The sequence below is a fragment of the Cyprinodon variegatus genome, unplaced genomic scaffold, assembly GCF_000732505.1.
Source record: "Cyprinodon variegatus isolate N-32 unplaced genomic scaffold, C_variegatus-1.0 Scaffold1330, whole genome shotgun sequence".
In the NCBI taxonomy this organism is placed as follows: domain Eukaryota; kingdom Metazoa; phylum Chordata; class Actinopteri; order Cyprinodontiformes; family Cyprinodontidae; genus Cyprinodon; species Cyprinodon variegatus.
Genome location: NW_015151783.1, coordinates 3,380 through 21,662, shown reverse-complemented (window position 1 = coordinate 21,662; position 18,283 = coordinate 3,380). Strand labels below are relative to the sequence as shown.

Sequence of the window (18,283 nt, the reverse complement as noted above, 5' to 3'; positions counted from 1 at the left end):
TATACCTTATGTAAACTCTCCTTTGCTACAGTGGTAGAGGCCAGGATGGATTCCAACTGGAATGTCGATCAGAAAAAAAAATTTACTTTCTAGTGGGATTAGAATCTTCAGTCTGACATGTTTGCATGACACATTTTTGATCTGATCAGGCCTTCAGTCCGGTTATTTGTTTCAATGTAAACGTAGCTAATGACTCAAAAGCCATCCCTTACACACAGCATGCTTGCAGCCACAGTGGAGAGAAAAAACTCCCCTTTAACGGAAAGAAACCCTCAGAAAAAGAAGGCTTAAGGCTGATTAATACTCAGAAACCAGGTGGTCTGCGTGTGTCGCAGTTAACTTAGATGTGCCCCCGCCCCTTCCGCAGACCCTTTGGTGCACCTCTCTTAAATTGTAGGTGACCGCAAACAGGAGGCCTCTGATTGGTCCAATCAAACTCTGTGTATTTCCTGTTTGGTACCTTACCGGCTTGTTTTGTTTGTATTACTGCCATTGTGGAAAACGACTCGTCAAGATGGGCCAACTAGCAGGGCGAGGTGCGCAAGAATGCTGGGACCCTTTTTGCATCTGGATCCCCGCTCTTTTTCACCCTCATGTCTTGCCCTTGTCGCAAAAATTTGCCCCTGCTTCCTCACTGCCTCGGCCGTATCTAGACCCACAACTAGTGATTGTCCCTCTTGTGTTGTGGTGTGGAATAACATAACGCAGACCACGCTTCAAAACTGTGCATAAATCAAAAATATCAAGCTCACTGCGACACACTGCTGCAGGGAGTATAAAAGCCGGAGCTATTCCAAACGACTAGAATTACGAAAACACCTTTATTAATCTCCCAGGTAAACTTGATGTTTTATACTCAATGTTTCTGCATATAGTAGCTTAACACTGACGTGTATATGAGAGGGTGAGTGTGAGAAATCTAACTGAACTGGAATGTCTTCTAAGATCCTTGGCCCTCTTCCGGATGTTTGGGGGTCTGAAGTTGGATCATTCAAGTATGGTTCAATTGTATCCTGATTTGCCATTTTTTTTAAAATACGATATTGTAATGCTTATTCTTTTTTCAAATCAAAATATTTCAAAGTACTTCTAAGACCAGCTGTAAACAGTGTGTAGGATTGTTGTCATAATTTGAAGAAATGAGAGGGATTGAAAAGGCAGGAGGCTCTTAAAGAGACAGGAGGCTCATTTCAATACGTTTAGAAACGGCTGTGATGTAATTCCAATGTTTGAAATATAGATTGTATTTTCTTAATAACTGAAGGTGTCCTTGATATAGAATTGAAACACATAATAAGGATAAGGATTTAGTAAGATGCATTTCACAGAATTTAGACATTAAAGCCTGAAATCAGTAAATACTTCATATCTATATTTCTAATATTTGCAATGTAAAATTATAAGAACTCTTCTTCAGCTTTGTTAGAATCTATCTGGATCCAGTTCCTGCCATCAGGAGTTAGAAAGGAAAGCAAAAGTGATTCATGATGGGCGAAACAATAATAAATGGCTTTTTTGACAAAGCGTCGGTTACATTCCCTTCTTTGGATTTCTAATTGCTGGCATACTCCAAACAGAACTGAGCCGGATTCCTCTACAGAATCTGGTGAAGCTCGAATGTTCATACCTCAATTTCTTGCACTTGCTCCTCATTAGTGATGTACATCTGCTGCAGAGAATCCTCCAACTCTTTGTTTCTCTCCAGTAAAGTCTTCCCCAGCTCTGCTGCCAGGTGGAGATCTGGGAAGAAAATACAAAGTAAATGAATAAAAGGAGCCAGATTCAGAGACCAGATTGAGAAAAATAGACAAATGAATGGGTGAAAATGGCAACATCATTCATATTTTAGCCATTAGGATTAATGGAGCATATTGCTCTATTTTAGGTAAGGGAATAATGGAGTTTGGGGTGATCAAAAGGGTCATCAGCTCCTTCTGTAATGAACTGGCTCGGTTAAAGAAAAAAACCAGACCTCTTCTCTGCATCACACCCAACCCTTCAGGTCCTTCTCTCCCCGGTGACTTAATATCAAGGTCAGACCCTGCTGCCAAAATTATTTCTCTCCACTGAGAGGCAGCAGGTTGAGAGACTGGATGCTTTACTCAGGAAGCTGTTTTGGCATAATCGTTGCTTTGGCAGCATTGGGACACAGCGCTAAAGCACATCCAAAGTATGATGAGTCACTGTCCTCCCTCTCAGTTTGAGCTCTGAGTCAGCAGAGCTGCTGGCTGACATCTCCGGCCTTCAGCTAAATGCAGACTGCAGCTACTCTGAGGAAACTAAAGCCAAGGAGAACTTCCCTTACATTCCTGCTCCTTATATGGATAAGAAGAGGTAAAAAAACAGCTATAAATGTTGAGCTAGCTTCAACCTAGTAAAGGGAAATCCTTTGTACTGTAGAACGGAAGAAATACAGAAAGTTGTGCCCCAAACCATGGTAGTATCACCACTGTGTTCAGTCGCTCCGTCATTGGGGACATACTGCACATCATGGCTAACATTTTAGCTAGCAGCTGTTTAGGATACTTCGTATTGCATTTTGCATTGCCTCCAAAAAATACACCTTGATTGGAATCAATAAATACCATCAGTGCAAAATTCAGCAACAGTATTGCTATTTCTCTTTTACTACATCAGGAGCAGCTCTATCGAATACAAATTGTAACATAACATCTCTGTCAGTCTCAGTTTCACCAAAGAAAACAAACAAATTAATATTTCAGCTGAAGATTACACTTCAATGACAAGGCTAGAGCGACTCCCCCCTAAAGTCACATCCCTGCGACAGAGATTATTTAAGGGTAGATTATGCTTCTGCAACCGCAAACATCAAATGTCGCTTGGGTCTGGTCGCAAACCAGTTTTGCTGGTATGCTTCTGCACCGTCGGTCTGGAATTTCTAGGGACGCACAGCAGTTTCCAGCCGAAGCACTATTCAAGAACTTGCGAGAACTTCAGCGGCACCGGCGGAAGTGTTTATCTTCCAAAACAACAATGGTGCGTCTGCAAGATATCACGGTCAGGGAGATGGATCTAGAGTTGCTAGACATCGTAGAGGAACAGGTTCTGTTAATAAAGTAGGCAAAAAGACAGATTAACCTTTGGTCATAGTTGTCCATTGTAGTTGTTCCTTGTTTTTTAAAAATGGCGCGCCCCGGCACCGAATCAAGGAAAGCCATACCAAGGACCAATCACAGCTGCTTTTTGTCTGTGCACTTCCGCTTGAAGTCTACGTGGGTTTGCGACTGTCCAACGCACAGTCAGGATTTCTTTGAGGTGGGCGATGACGGTTGCAGAACCTCTGCACGGGGGCGTGGTCGCGCACAGAGACAGATTTGATGGCTGCAGAGGCTATGGGTCAGGAGCATAAATTGGCCTTTAGGCAGGCTTTTCCCCCCGGGTCTAATGGCGGGACACGCCAGTCTTCAGCTGAAGCCACGTTACGTTGTCACCTTTCCCGCAGAGAAGTGGGATTTCTGCTGGTGAAAAATGGCTGCCCTTCTTCCCACGATTCAAAGAGAACTGAATGTAGTGTCTTTTTCGTAGCTATCCCACCTGCCTGAAACAGATTAGAAAACCTATCCAGTTATTTGGCTGGTTGACCCCTCCTGTACTGCCCACGGAACCGTTATGGCCCAACTGTGTTACCGAGGTGCCGCGGCGAAGCTGTGGAGCTGCCTGTCTGAGCTGCTGCTACAAAGCTATCAGATCTGGTCTTAAATATTGATCATTTTATATCAAAGTATTCTGAACTGAACGCTGACTTTGTGAAGTTTGTGTGATAATGGGCGTGTGTGGCTGCGTATGTGTTGATTTGCTCTTTTTTCTTTTTGGCTATTCCTGAGGGGCTGTTTCCTAAACCAAAACGCAGCTTTGTTTTTGGTCCATTCTATAAAGCCTATAAACTCAACGCTATTTCTGGCATGTTGAATTGAAAAAGCTTTCTAGACTTTTTTGGAATGACTTTGACCTGGATGACTGAGAATCTTCACCAGCAATATTTATAGAGTTGTGTCTTAATAACTGCAGTAAACAGGTTATTCTTTCAGCAAATGGCCTATTTAGAGTCTATATACCAAAAATATAGGTAACAGTCAGATTAGATTACTAAATTAGTAGATTATTTCAATAATTGATTAATCTGATTAATCATTTCAGCCCTATAGGCAACCAGACAATGTTCCAGGTTGGTATTCGTTAAGGGCGCAGCTTTAAGGGAATCACACAAGGTGGAACACTCACATGTTTACGCCACTGGTCAAGAACATAGACACTCCTTCAGATTAACAAAGAGCTGTGTGACCTATGAGTATCCCGTCTCACCAGATGCAAAGTTAAAAATGATAAAATTTGTGGCTAAATAACAGACCGGTTCTTAGAAGTGAGAAGACAGCTTGGGATGTGGATAAAACAGCAGGCATGATGACGTCTTCCACAGCTGTGTTTCTTTGGTAGGTGTATTTCACCCATGGGGTTCATTGGAATGTGGACAACACGACTTGTAGGGTTTTAAGTACTTTGCAGCAGACACTTTAGGATAAGCTTAAGTGAGATTGTTTGTGTGATAAGTTTAAAATCATTGCTGTTGTTGAAAGGTTTCTATATCAGTTGCTTACTTTGATTTTTTTTATCATTCGCAGCCACAGATTCACTTCTTGGACTCGACCCAGCAGAGTTTCCTACACCCAAAAGGCTGCAGGAACACAACAAAATCTAAAGCTGAAACTTTACTGCGGGTTTTATTATTTTTTTTTTTGCATTAACAATTCAGGGCTGCACTTAATGAGCATATTGCATATCAATTTGTTGATTATATGTTTTTATCAACCAATTAATCAGATAATGGTAAAAATGGTAATAAAAATTGGTAATAGGTTATGTATGTATGTCGCATTTGAAAAAAAATCACATTCGTATCGGATTCAGGACCACATAGCAAAGTGGCCTGGGTCGGATTGGAAAAAATCGTATCGGTGTTGTTCAGACTGCCATGAAAAGATCAGATCCAGATCGCATGTGGGCAAAAAAATTGGATTTAGGTCGCTTCAGGCTGCAGTGTGAATGTAGCCATAGTCCAGCTCAAAGTTGTGAGTAGTGTCTGTTCTGCATGTTCTGGCTCTAAGATCTAAAGCGTTGAAGTCATCGGGAAACAACTGTTCCAAACGTTGCATTTCCAAAATGCATACATTTATAAACCAACCAAAACCAATCAAATATTATCAATGAATAGCAAATGGAGGGAGTGGGGAGTGGCAATGCTTGACCTTCACATAATTTCATCAGCCAACCGATGTACTTGGAAAACCCTGTATTAACATTGTAGCAAAAAATAGCATAAATGTTTTATGGTCATCCTGAAGACAAAGCGCTTTATATTAGTTTTCATTAGAGGTAGACCAGAATGTCAGCTGACAAATATATTTGTCTGATACCAGTGGATTGTTTTTTGTTTTGGTATTGGCCGATATGTGCATTCATTGGCTTATTCATTAGTGCATTCAGCAGCTATGCATTGAACCAAGTGGAATTCCTACACTGACGCTCTCCTACATTTCTATGGAGTTACATTTGGGCAAAAAAAGTCTCTTCGAAAACATAATTTGTTGTTTGAAGAAATCTTGAACCTGAAATGTAGTTTAAATTATTTTGTTTTAGTTTCAAACCATTCGGTGGCATTTCCTTTTTTGTTTTAAAAATGTTTTGTTTACTTTATGATAAGAAGTTAAATCCATAATTTGCAATCAATTGTTAATTTTTTGTTTGTGTTAATATAGGTTTCATATTGGTTTAAACTGGGACTTGTTTAACATTGTTATCACTATTCCATATCTATCATATAAATAAGGAAAGAAAAAGGTAATTCACCTCCAAAAATTAGACCCAAAAACATCGGCAGCACATATCGGCATTTCGTTAGACTGATGTTAAATAATCGCAATTGGCCTTAAGCAGCCTGTCAGTCGATCTCTAGAGTTTATTGTCCTCAGATTAAAGTTATCGGAATCTAGGCATTAAAAACTCTAACCAGCCTTTTACCTAAATAATGCATAACACAATGATACGATGACAGCAGCGTTCCTTAATGATTCGCTGGTCAGCACGTTCTCTATACTTCCTCACACAGCTTCTAACATGAAGAACACTCTTTTGAGGTTTAATCTGTAATCCAGTCTTTTTTATATTCATCAAGTTCCATTTTTACCTTTTTTTTGTCTACCTCTTCTATAAATAAAGACCATCTAACTTTAGGGGTCACTCTCTCAGCCACGGAGAGCAGCCGGTTTAAAAACCCATCGGCTGTATGTGTGTGCAGACGTGTTTTCAGCCCAGTGAATTCCCAGCATCAGCACCCAGCCACAGAAAACGCACCGATATAATTAGCTGGCACAACAACAGGAGACTGGGAGACGGAGGAAGACAGGAAGCGAAGTAAGTGGTGCAGAGAACCTGATGACTCACCCATCCCTTCATTTGAGTCCTACAAAGATCTGAGTACAGGTCATTCTAAGCATAATACAAGGTGGATGAGAGAAAACAATAATATGGTTTCTAGACGGATATAATTAAATCAAGCTAATGGAATTGCAACAACAGAGCTGAAAGAAACACATGGGATGAATGGAAAGTGATGATTCAGACGGTTTTAAATCAGGTTCCAACAGCGGCACTAAAAGGAAGAGCTTTCTCACTGTAGCAGAAAATAATTCTAGTTCTTAAAGCCAGTTAATTCAATCAAAGAGCTCCAGTAATTCATTTACCAGGAAGTGACTGATGATCAATGTACTTATTAAGGAGCATTTCCAAAGGCTCACTGGCTGCATGATAGACGGAACCTGTAGATTTAGATTCTCTTTGGTTGTAATCCATTATTAAGACCAACTCACCCATGACGGATCACAGGAGGGCTGCTGCCTTTCTCCAGAGTTCATTGAGCAGGCGCAGCAGCGTGTCTGTCCACCACAAGACAGACTGTAAGACAAGGGCAGCCTGCAGCAAATCATCTGGTCTGCAAAGAAGGTGATTGGCTGCAATCTTCCATCTGTACGCCTCCAGGACTCTGAGGCATGCAGGGAAGATTGTGGCTGATCCCTCGCACCCCAGCCACAAACTATTGTAGTCACTTCCCTCTGGCAGGAGGCTGCGGTCCATCAGGACCAAAACCTCACGCACAAGAACAATTTCTTCCCATCCACTACCAGCCTTATCAACAAGGCCCAGTGACCACAGTGACACTGACACTGCCTCTCTCCCTCCAACATTCAGGAGCTAGAAGCTACACCAACATAGCATCTCCAGAACCTCCTGTGTTACATTAACGCACAGTCTACTGTGTATACAGTATATGGCTACATACGTATATAGTAAGATGTATGTTTTATATTGTATGTTTTATATTGTATGTTTTATATTGTATATAGCTATTATACATATATATATATACACTCACCGGCCAATTTATAAAATACCCCATGCTAGTAACGGATTGGACCCCCTTTTGCCTTCAGAACTGCCTCAATTCTTCGTGGCATAGATTCAACAAGGTGCTGGAAGCATTCCTCAGGGAGTTTGGTCCATATTGACATGATGGCATCACACAGTTGCCGCAGATTTGTCGGCTGCACATCCATGATGCGAATCTCCCGTTCCACCACATCCCAAAGATGCTCTATTGGATTGAGATCTGGTGACTGTGGAGGCCATTTGAGTACAGTGTCATGTTCAAGAAACCAGTCTGAGATGATTCCAGCTTTATGACATGGCGCATTATCCTGCTGAAAGTAGCCATCAGAAGTTGGGTACATTGTGGTCATAAAGGGATGGACATGGTCAGCAACAATACTCAGGTAGGCTGTGGCGTTGCAACGATGCTCAATTGGTACCAAGGTGCCCAAAGAGTGCCAAGAAAATATTCCCCACACCATGACACCACCACCACCAGCCTGAACCGTTGATACAAGGCAGGATGGATCCATGCTTTCATGTTGTAGACGCCAAATTCTGACCCTACCATCCGAATGTCGCAGCAGAAATCGAGACTCATCAGACCAGGCAACGTTTTTCCAATCTTCTATTGTCCAATTTCGATGAGCTTCTGCAAATTGTAGCCTCAGTTTCCTGTTCTTAGCTGAAAGGAGTGGCACCCGGTGTGGTCTTCTGCTGCTGTAGCCCATCTGCCTCAAAGTTCGACGTACTGTGCGTTCAGAGATGCTCTTCTGCCCACCTTGGTTGTAACGGGTGTTTATTTGAGTCACTGTTGCCCTTCTATCAGCTCAAACCAGTCTGGCCATTCTCCTCTGACCTCTGGCATCAACAAGGCATTTCCACCCACAGAACTGCCGCTCACTGGATGTTTTTTCTTTTTCGAACCATTCTCTGTAAACCCTAGAGATGGTTGTGTGTGAAAATCCCAGTAGATCAGCAGTTTCTGAAATACTCAGACCAGCCCTTCTGGCACCAACAATCATGCCACGTTCAAAGTCACTCAAATCACCTTTCTTCCCCATACTGATGCTCGCTTTGAACTGCAGGAGATTGTCTTGACCATGTCTACATGCCTAAATGCACTGAGTTGCCGCCATGTGATTGGCTGCTTAGAAATTAAGTGTTAAGGAGCAGTTGGACAGGTGTACCTAATAAAGTGGCCGGTGAATGTATATATATATGTATGTATGTATAATTTGTCTGCACCATCAACACCAAGTCAAATTCCTTGTAAGTGCAAACCTACTTGGCAACAAAACTTGATTCTGATTCTGAAGAAGTCCACATCTAAGGACAGCTTACACTAGTAGAACCGACTGACCTAAATCATGTATTCAGATTGTGGCAGGAAGCTCGAGTACCCAGAAAAAACCCAGAGAGAACATGGAAACTCCATGGAAAAGCCTCCTGACGGGATTTGTACCGAATGACTCCATAGTACTATAGATCAGCAAATCATGTCACACGCACAACTCCTCCTCTTTGGACGGCAAAAACAAACTAGGGCTGCAACTGACGATTATTTTAAAAATTGATTTTTTTCGATTAAACAATTAATCTGATAGCAAAAGGATCCTTTAAGAAGACTTTTTGTGAAATTAAACCATGTGAAAATAAAGCTTTTCCACTTAAGTAGGGCTGGATAGAGCATATTGAAAGATGAAAAAGTTTTTTATCTTAAATGCAAGATGTTTACACTTTTTTTTTTTTTTTTTTTACAATTTTGGTATAGTTGTTGCTCAAGGTGGGTTATTCTGTAAGCTAAAGGCACGTTTTAGAGTCTCTGCACTCCAGTTAACGATTAATAGTTTATGATTATTTCAATAATCGATTAATCAGATTAATTGTTTCAGCCCTAAAACAAACCTTGCATACATAGAAAAAGAGTAGTAGCTATTGCAGTTTTTCTCCAAATTACCTTGAAAACACCAACAAAAACATGGTAATCTCGTGCTCAACATATGAATTTACTAACCAACAAGGAAAGAAAAGACAGCATCTCATTTTATCGCTCCCCTATAGATCCTGAGATGGGTGGCTGCCGTGAAAAGACAGAGCTGGAACCAGCTACAACTAGCAGATTTTGATCACTTATCACAGCATAAGTGTCATCTTTGTATTTGAAATGCATTGATGTTTGAAAGCGATATAAAACAGTGAGTGATGTTCCTGTCCAGGGTCTGAACAGCTAACATGCTCGCTGTTCTAAAAGCCTGATGATGTACAGAACGTCCACCACACTCTCCTCCTTCCAGCAGCCTAACGCAGCGCTCCCCCACACTTGGTGAACAGAGAATAACTTCCAAACTTCTGTGCTTTTCCAGAAAAGTAAGATTGTATGTTAGATTAAGCAAATATCCAAGTCATTGGAATAAATGAGAAAACAGGGGAGGGTAATAATCTCAGCTTGTGTTGTTAACCTTAAAAAGTTCTTCCTAAAGCCTTTAAAAGTCCAACCAAATTCTTTTAATTAAAGGTCACCAATGCCTACATAAGAAAACAGGCCCACATCATTAAAGTACTTCCACCAAACCTGAAATTTGATGCAATAAAACCGATTCTGTTTTTTTTAAAGAAATATCAAGTCATTTTGTTCTGACACTGACTAAATCACAGCTCATATTAAAGTTTGACTCTATTTCTTAAATCTGGGGTAAAATTAAGACACAATAAAATGAAACTATAACTTTTCCTTGTCAGGATTACAATTAGTGTTTCACCGATACTGATACCAGTATCGGGCGGGGCCCCGATCCAGTACTAAAGTGACGGTATTAGTATTGGCGAGTACCAACAAATAGGGCATTGATACCATTTCGAGAGCCAAAAGTTTATTCAACTATTGTCACCCATTCCAGGTAGGCAATAAAAAGTTCTACTGGATTCACTTTGTTTTAGTCTTTGTCTTGCTTCACAAAGGTAGGCAGCAGCTTGACAAAGCCATGATGGCAATTATTTTACATCCAAGTAGTATGCAGTTCTTCATATATACACACACACATAAATTTTAAACACATGGTATCGCTATCGGCCAATACTGCACAGCCAGGTATCGGGTATCGGTATCGGGGCCAAAAAATGGCATCAGCGCAACACTACTTACAAAGAATGACAGCAAGTGTAGCTGGTAATATTTGTTAGGGATGTAAATCACATCCATCATGGCGATTTGATTCAGTATCAATTTCCTGATCCAACGAATCTATTATTTTCAATACTCAATACAGCATGATACGATTCGATTAATTGGTTAATTTAATTTTTTTTTATTACCTTACAGGCTAGACAATGTTTCAAATTTGAAATAAATCAATAAAAGCTGCATCTGTGTTTACACGAGTGTGTACAAGTGGAAAGAGGGTAGTGCCTAAAGGAAGTGAGGTAGGAGGTCAAAATAGGTTTAGCGCCACCGCAGCACGGGAGTCAGAATTACGTCCAGAAGCAAATGGATAAAAATAGACCAGAGTAATTTACTAAAAATGAATCGATTCTCTTGCAGACGTGTCGATGCATTGGATCATCGGCTGTTGGATCGATGCATTGATACAAAACGATTATTATTTACACCCCTAATATTTGTTTAAGAAAAACTCTTAATTCTTTAATAATTTTTTCCTGAGCAATAAAATCATTACAAACCAGAGCCCTGACAGCATCACTTTACTTTACATGTATTTCTATGTAGAGGATCTAGATTTTTAGCTCTGTGTTGTAGAGTTTAATAAACATAATTAGATAAAAGTAATCCTGCAAAATGAATGTATCCAAAATGCTTTCTAGATTCAACTTTTAAAATAGTGCATATAAAGTGCACCAAATAGAGCAACCATTAAGGTAATTTTCTCGTCTCATTGTTTTCTATTTTAAAGAGGAGCTGTGAATATTTCCAGCTCTGTAAACTGAACAGGCCTTTGCTTGGCATGCTCTCACTGCATTTTTGTCAAAGAAGCTCATTAGAAGCTTCCTTCTCCTGGATTTTAGCGCAGATAAATCTCTGGGTGTCATCCATCCTGGCAGCTCCAAAGGGAGCCTTTGTTTAGCGGACCGGGGCGGCCCGGGCCGGCGGTGCCAAGCAGCGGATGCTGCGGCGTGTTGTCTCACCCTGCTCCAGGTCCTGCTGGTCGTACCATGGCTCTTCCTCTTCGGTGATGAACTCCTCCATTCTCCCTGCGTTGAGCATGGGTCTCCTCTCCGTCCGAGCAGTGAAATGAATAAACCCACAGAAATAACCAACGCCTCCTTTGGCGGAACAATGACCATCCAACTGCAGCTGCAGGAAAAAAGGATCCAGCGGTCCTCCCACTGAAAGCTGCTCTCTCTACGTGTTTCCTCTCTCCTTCCGCTTCTCCGCTGCTTCCTGCAAACGCATCCTTCTGCTCCTGGACCCAGAGAGCCAGAGCAACCTTCACAGCTGCAGCAGAGGAGGCTCTAGACGTGGCAGGAGGAGGGATGTGGCATCAGCCGCACCTCCTTTCCTTTCTCCCTGTTTTCTCATCAGCTGCGATGCCTTCACATGCAGCTCGTTTTATCTCCACTCAAAAAACAAACCTTGGGGTAGAGCTCATTTATCCTGCTTATTAAAATCTAATTTTTGTTTTACACTGAAAAAAAAAAATACTACAACCGCTTTTGGTATTTACTTAATCATATTTATTTACTAACACAATTGTTTTATGTCCTATCCTACTGACATGAAACAATTGTGTTAAAGTAACTGAATCTGATTAAGTAAATGCCAAAAACTGGTTGCATTATTTTTTTTCAGTGTAGAAAACTTGGAGCAAATTAAACCAAACTGTAGCATAGAATTCTCTACACCATGTATTACAGTGATGATTCAAGATGAAATAAGAAATACAATGGGGGCCATGGAGGGGCCAGGGATTTTTCATGGGGGAAAAAAATACTTAAGAATACTTAAGTATATGTATAAGTTTAGAAAGTATACCGAACAATGTACTTTTAGTATACTTGAAGTACTACTAAAGTAATACTTATTCGAACTAAATTAGGACATTTTTAAGTTTACTAAAGTATACTATTGTTAAGTATATGAAATATAGTTTAGAATAAGTAAACTCTAAGTGCACTGCCTGATTTTAGTATGAAATTAGTGCACTTTTAGTATACCACAATGAACTACTTTTTGCTGAGGGATTAAATGGCCATTATTAGCAATTACCAGTCCCCAAAAAATTACTTCAGACTGCGCCTCCTCTGCCTTCTAGTAGATTTTTTTATGGTTGATAATATGCAGCATTTTATTAACAATTTACCTACTTTGTACCTTTTTTCTACTTTATTTACAACATTACTACTTTTAAAAAAACTGAATTTACAGTGTCCTGTCTGGAAATTTGGCAATGAGAATAATTTTCTTGATGCCAAAAAAAGAGCCCAACAGATTTTACTTTCACAAGTGAAGCAGTACGGCTATCACCATAGTATTCTGCTTGATTTATACATATAAATAGCTTTATTATTATTCATGCAGAGAGTATTATAGATTATATGGACACTGCAATGTAAGTAGAACAGGAAAGGAAAAACAAAAAAGGAGAAAAGAATGAAAGAAAGAGAAAAAAAAGAGAGTTAATGATAAAACGTCTTCAATCTCCTTCATCACCTGCAAAGAGATGTAAAAGAACAGCACAACCAACAGATAAATACAAGAAAATAACACTTTGATACTATCGCTGAAGTATAAGTAGTATTATTTAATCTGACATGTATACTGTGGTAGCTGAAGATATGAATATGGGATTTCTGTATGAAAAAAAGATGTTTTTGTTTTTGGTTTGTTTAATATCAGTGAAAAGAGGGTAATATTTTCTGCAATACATGAAGATGTATATTATTATTTTGATATTACACATAAAAAAGGAGTTATAGTAGAGTTAGGATTAGGATTTCTTTGTTTATAAAGACCTACTGAACAGCGTCAGGACACAGACATATTTAATTTGAGTAATGAAACATAAGTTCTGTTCTTAAATAATGGATACATGTTTCCCTATATGTAAAAACTCTATCAGAAAACACACTTATATATTTATGTATAAATAACGATTTCAACGTGAATAAAGATAAACTGATATTTAAAAAAAAATAGAAATGCTATCATTCGATTGACTGTTTTGTTTTATATTTATAATGAAAAAGCCCAAACAATGAATTGTTCTTGGGGCCCCTGCTATTGTTCCCTGGGGCCCTTATTAGTGATTTAATGTGCCCCATCCCAGCTTGTGACGTTTCATGTTTCAGAACTGTTTAATATGTTTATATGTAGAAAGTTGGAGATTTAATATTATATCAACCATAGAAACTGAGATCTGTAGAAGCTGAGATGAAGCTGATGTATTTTTACTGTTTTTCTGAACATTTTTTTCCTAATATGTGGGAAAATACTTAGTTGGGGAAGATAAGCTGCCATCTTAAAGCAAATGTTTGTCACAACAGAAGGAGTGAAAAGGGTAAAGATTACAATTTATTCTCCCATCTATTATATTTTCATCATAATCATTTGAATGAAACTGGGTTAGACAGTGTGTGTATGTTTATGCACCACTAGAGGGCGCACTTCTCTATAAGATTGTGGAGTCTCTCTTGCATTGAGTGTTTACAGTTTTATCACACAGTTCCTCTTGTTCAGGTGTTAGAAATGAAATCCATAAACAGCACCGATTGATTGCTCTCTGATAAGAGCTCTAATAAAAAAGCCATTAAAAGGTACGGCTCAGTCATTTCTAACGATTTCTTCCTTTAATTCACTAATAAAGTTAATCAGTTATCTACTTATTCAGACTTTGGATGTTGGCAAGCTGTGCTCTCTTTCTGATGTGGGTTTGTACTTCTGATATCACCCGTGTTGATCTGCCCACCCCTGATTTCTCACAATTTTAACTTCAACCTGTTACCATGTACTTTGAAAAATAGAAATAAGTAATTACTGACATATAAAACCGGTAACAAACCTCACTGAGAGACTAACACAAAAAAAAATAAATCTAAGAGTAGTGGTGATTGTTTGCCAGGCCAAACATCCAATTAAAGTTCCACTAAGCCACTACTAAGGAAGGCACTGGGGTCAAGTTTCCGTACGCAGGCAAAAGAAGGTTCAATGTCCAAATTTGATGATGGTTCTGGATGGTTTGTTTTCTACTTCAGCCAACAATTACAGAGTTCAATCTTTTCTTTTGTCCTGCCTCTCTTGCACTGTTAAAAACCATAGGCCCCAAACCTAAAATGCCTGCTGCTCCTTTCCCAGGCCCCTACATTTAAAGAAAGTGGACTGATCCACATCACTTCCTGTTATACCTCAGAACAAAAAATAAATGAAATAATAAAACAAAGCTAATAGAATCAACAATTATTAACCTGTAAATAAACTCAATGAATATTACAAAGAAATATAAATTTAGGAATTAATTAACACAAATCAAATGGATAAAGAAAGTGACGTAATGGATGCGGAGACTCCACTGCTGCTGCAGACACTGAACACTAACTAACCTGTGTACAACCATGTGGATTTGGCACTAGGAGCTATATAAACTATTTTTTAGGATGTTTCTAGACCGTGTGTGGAAAATTGCTCATATTTTCTCTGTTATCATCTATTGCTTAAGTGGAGAAAACGAGGGGCACAGTTTCACCTTCTTCTTCTTTGCCCCCTTGAATAATCAGAGACGAAGAACTTCAAAAATCCCACCTGTTTGTACCCAACAGGTCAGAGCTCAGCTCCTCTCAAAAATCTAACTTAAAATAACTGAAAATAAAACCAGCAGCTTAGCAGCAGTTAAATATGTTACCTTATATCGTAACCTGAAGGACAAAACCAAAAACACGTGATAAGCCAAAATCTGCTTTCTTTAAATGGTGGTTTTGTTCATCCTGCATGTCCCTCCAGCCCAGACACCTTAACCATCTGATTAAAAGCCATCACTAGGAGATTCTGTGTCATGGCTGGCTGTTTAAGATCAGCAGTTTGGGCATTTAGGCGAGTAAATAGGTTTTCTGTGTTGAGTTTTTTCCCTGCAGGACGCGTGATATTGGGACCAATATGAATAAATGTTGGCCACAGGTGCTCAGAGCAGTTCTGTCAAACGTAAACATTTTCACATCTATCTGTTCTTTAATAAAGCCATTTAGAGGATACTCTGTGGAAAGAATAAAAGGGCCTCTGTAAAATATGAATAGATGGATAATCAGATTATACCAGTGTTCAGCTAGCAGAAGCATCCAGAATTTCACTCAGTCCCTTTATCAACACTTTTCACATTGTTTCATTTAGGAATGTGTGCTCCAATTCAGTGGCGATCCCAACTGGAAAAAAAAAATGTTTGCATCGAACCTGTTTGTAGTTTTCTTAGTTTGACTCTTTTTGCTCCTCCTGCTTTTTTTATTTCATGCGGTGTGATTGCTCTGATGTCACGCTGAGGGACGGCTTTAATGTTTTCCTTTTGTATTAATCTGAGGGCCGTTTGCTGAGCAGGCAAGCTCTTGGAGCTACAGCCCGTCCTCACTTTCCACTGAGCTGACCGAGGACCCTGAAAGTTGTATGCTGTTGACTTGGATTTGAAGAAAAATAATAAAAAGACGCAAAGAACACCACAAGGATTGTCTTTTATCTGTTTGGAAAAAAATTATTAACTTTATTTTGCTATGAGGGAAAAAAAGTTTAAGGTAGACCTGGGGTCCATGCATGTCACAGCAGCTCTGCTTCCTAATACCAGGTGGTTAGAGGAGTGCGCTTGTGCTCTGAGAAAGTTGCAAGTACCTGGTTCGATCCCCACAGCCTGCACTGTGGGTCCCTGAGGAAGACGTTTAATCCCACACTGCTCACCAGGTGCTGCACAATGGCAGCCCACTGCTCACCAAGGGGATGGGTTAAATGCAGACTGTGAATTTCTCCAGTGTGAGATCAATAAAGTGCAATTATATTATTATTTAACCCCCCCTTCATGCAGGGAATCCACTAAATATTTGATTTCTACTCTGACTTCTATATTTAACGTGCTAAATTGAATCTAAATCAATAAGTTTGAAAGCATATACACATAAGGTATAATTATATTAACAGAAGCAGCTATATGTAAAACATGATGGATTTTTTTAGTGATATGTTAATAGAGCAGAATGAATACATTTTTCCCAAATGTTTTTCGATCGTTATAAGCCAAACATTGAATAGTCGTCACCCAGTAGAGTTCGTTTACTGAGTGAACCTCTGTTGAAATATGCTTGAAGTGTTCTGATGATTAAACTTTATAGGCTTTATATAGAAATGCTTTTCTATTACATAACAATAGAAACTACAGATGACATCATATCCTGCTTTTGGTCTTGTCTCAATTAACTGTAAACTTTTTTTTTTTTGTATTAAGACGCATAAAGCATTGATTAAAAAACAGTTTCTAATTCGTATAGGCATGATAAATACATTTAGATTATTTATATTTCAGTGTAATTACTGGTGAAATAAAAGCTTAACTTTACAGTGGTGCAATTGAGTGAATTTGTTTCCAGGTTTTTCCCATAGAAGTCTCCTTTAAAATGTAGTCATACTATAGAGTGTTATTATTCAAAATAAGACTCTAAATTAAACTAATATAGTAGATTGTGATTGTAATTTAATAAATATATTAAATATCCAGCAGGTTTAAATTCTCTAGCATGCAATGTGCAAACTGGTTTGCATGTGAACCAAATAAGGATAAAATCAGGCTTCTCTGATCCTAATGTTTTTTTTTTTTTTTTTGTTACAGTAAGAGAATCGTAGTGGTTTAATGGCTCTAATATTTACTTAAATTTTTTAGCTTTGACTGATTGGATCATGGATAAAAGTGTTTTGGTCGCAGACTGAGATGTTGTTTCTGCCTATGAGCAAATTCCTCCAGGCAGGAATTAATTCACCAGAGGAAATGCTTTAAAGCAGAACTGTCCCACCAGTAAATCACTCACTGTGTCTTAACAATATCCCACATGCTCAATGTGTGTCAGGTTTTCTTCAAATCAGTACCTTTCAACCATAACAAATGCTTTTTTATACTTGTCAGATTTCATGGTTTCCAATAAAACAAGTCTTTTATTTAAGTCTCAGTGAAGATTTGCTTGCTTTAACTTTTAGAATATCTTTCATAATTGAACTCCACCTGTGCAGATGGGCAGCAGATGAAGGGCAGGAATGCTTAGGTGTCCATGACCCTGATGCATTCAATACTTCCCATATGAAGCTGAGTCTGATGCAGAGGTGGAGACTGAACTTCCTGCCTTTGTTCTCGATATAAAACAGGTGTTTTCTTCATGAACACTGGATTATTCCAACACTTTGCTGAAAGTGAGTTTGCTAAGCTTACCTTAATTCAAGGCTTTAATGCTCAGACAATAAATGGGTTAGTGTTAAACAGGATGAAGGTGGCTGGGATTTTACTGGTTCTGTTTGTTAGTCTGAGTGCTGCTCAGAAAAAGAACCTGGAAGTGGATCGTAGGGATAAAGGCAAGTGCACTGTTTGTTTGTTTTTCACTTTCCAAACTGATCTGACTGTAGAAAGAGATATAATTATAAACTTTCATGAGTTGGTTACTCTTTCTCAAATATAATTTAGATATTTTAATGTTATTGATAAATAACAACTTCATCTGAAAAAGCTAGAGTCCCAGCTTGGAAAAATAAAATGTAATCTATGGAAAAAATTAGGGTGATAATATGGAGGTCTCTCATAACCAAAGATAAATATAATAAGTGATCAAAATACTGAAACATAAAATCACAAGTTTGTCTGCTGTAATACCAATAAAA

General features: G+C 39.0%; 1 pseudogene; it reads right to left on the bottom strand.

The window, feature by feature from the left end:
* Positions 1–11,956, bottom strand: part of LOC107102844 — a 20,257-nt pseudogene extending 8,301 nt beyond the window's left edge.
* Between the last annotated feature and the right edge of the window lie 6,327 nt (positions 11,957–18,283).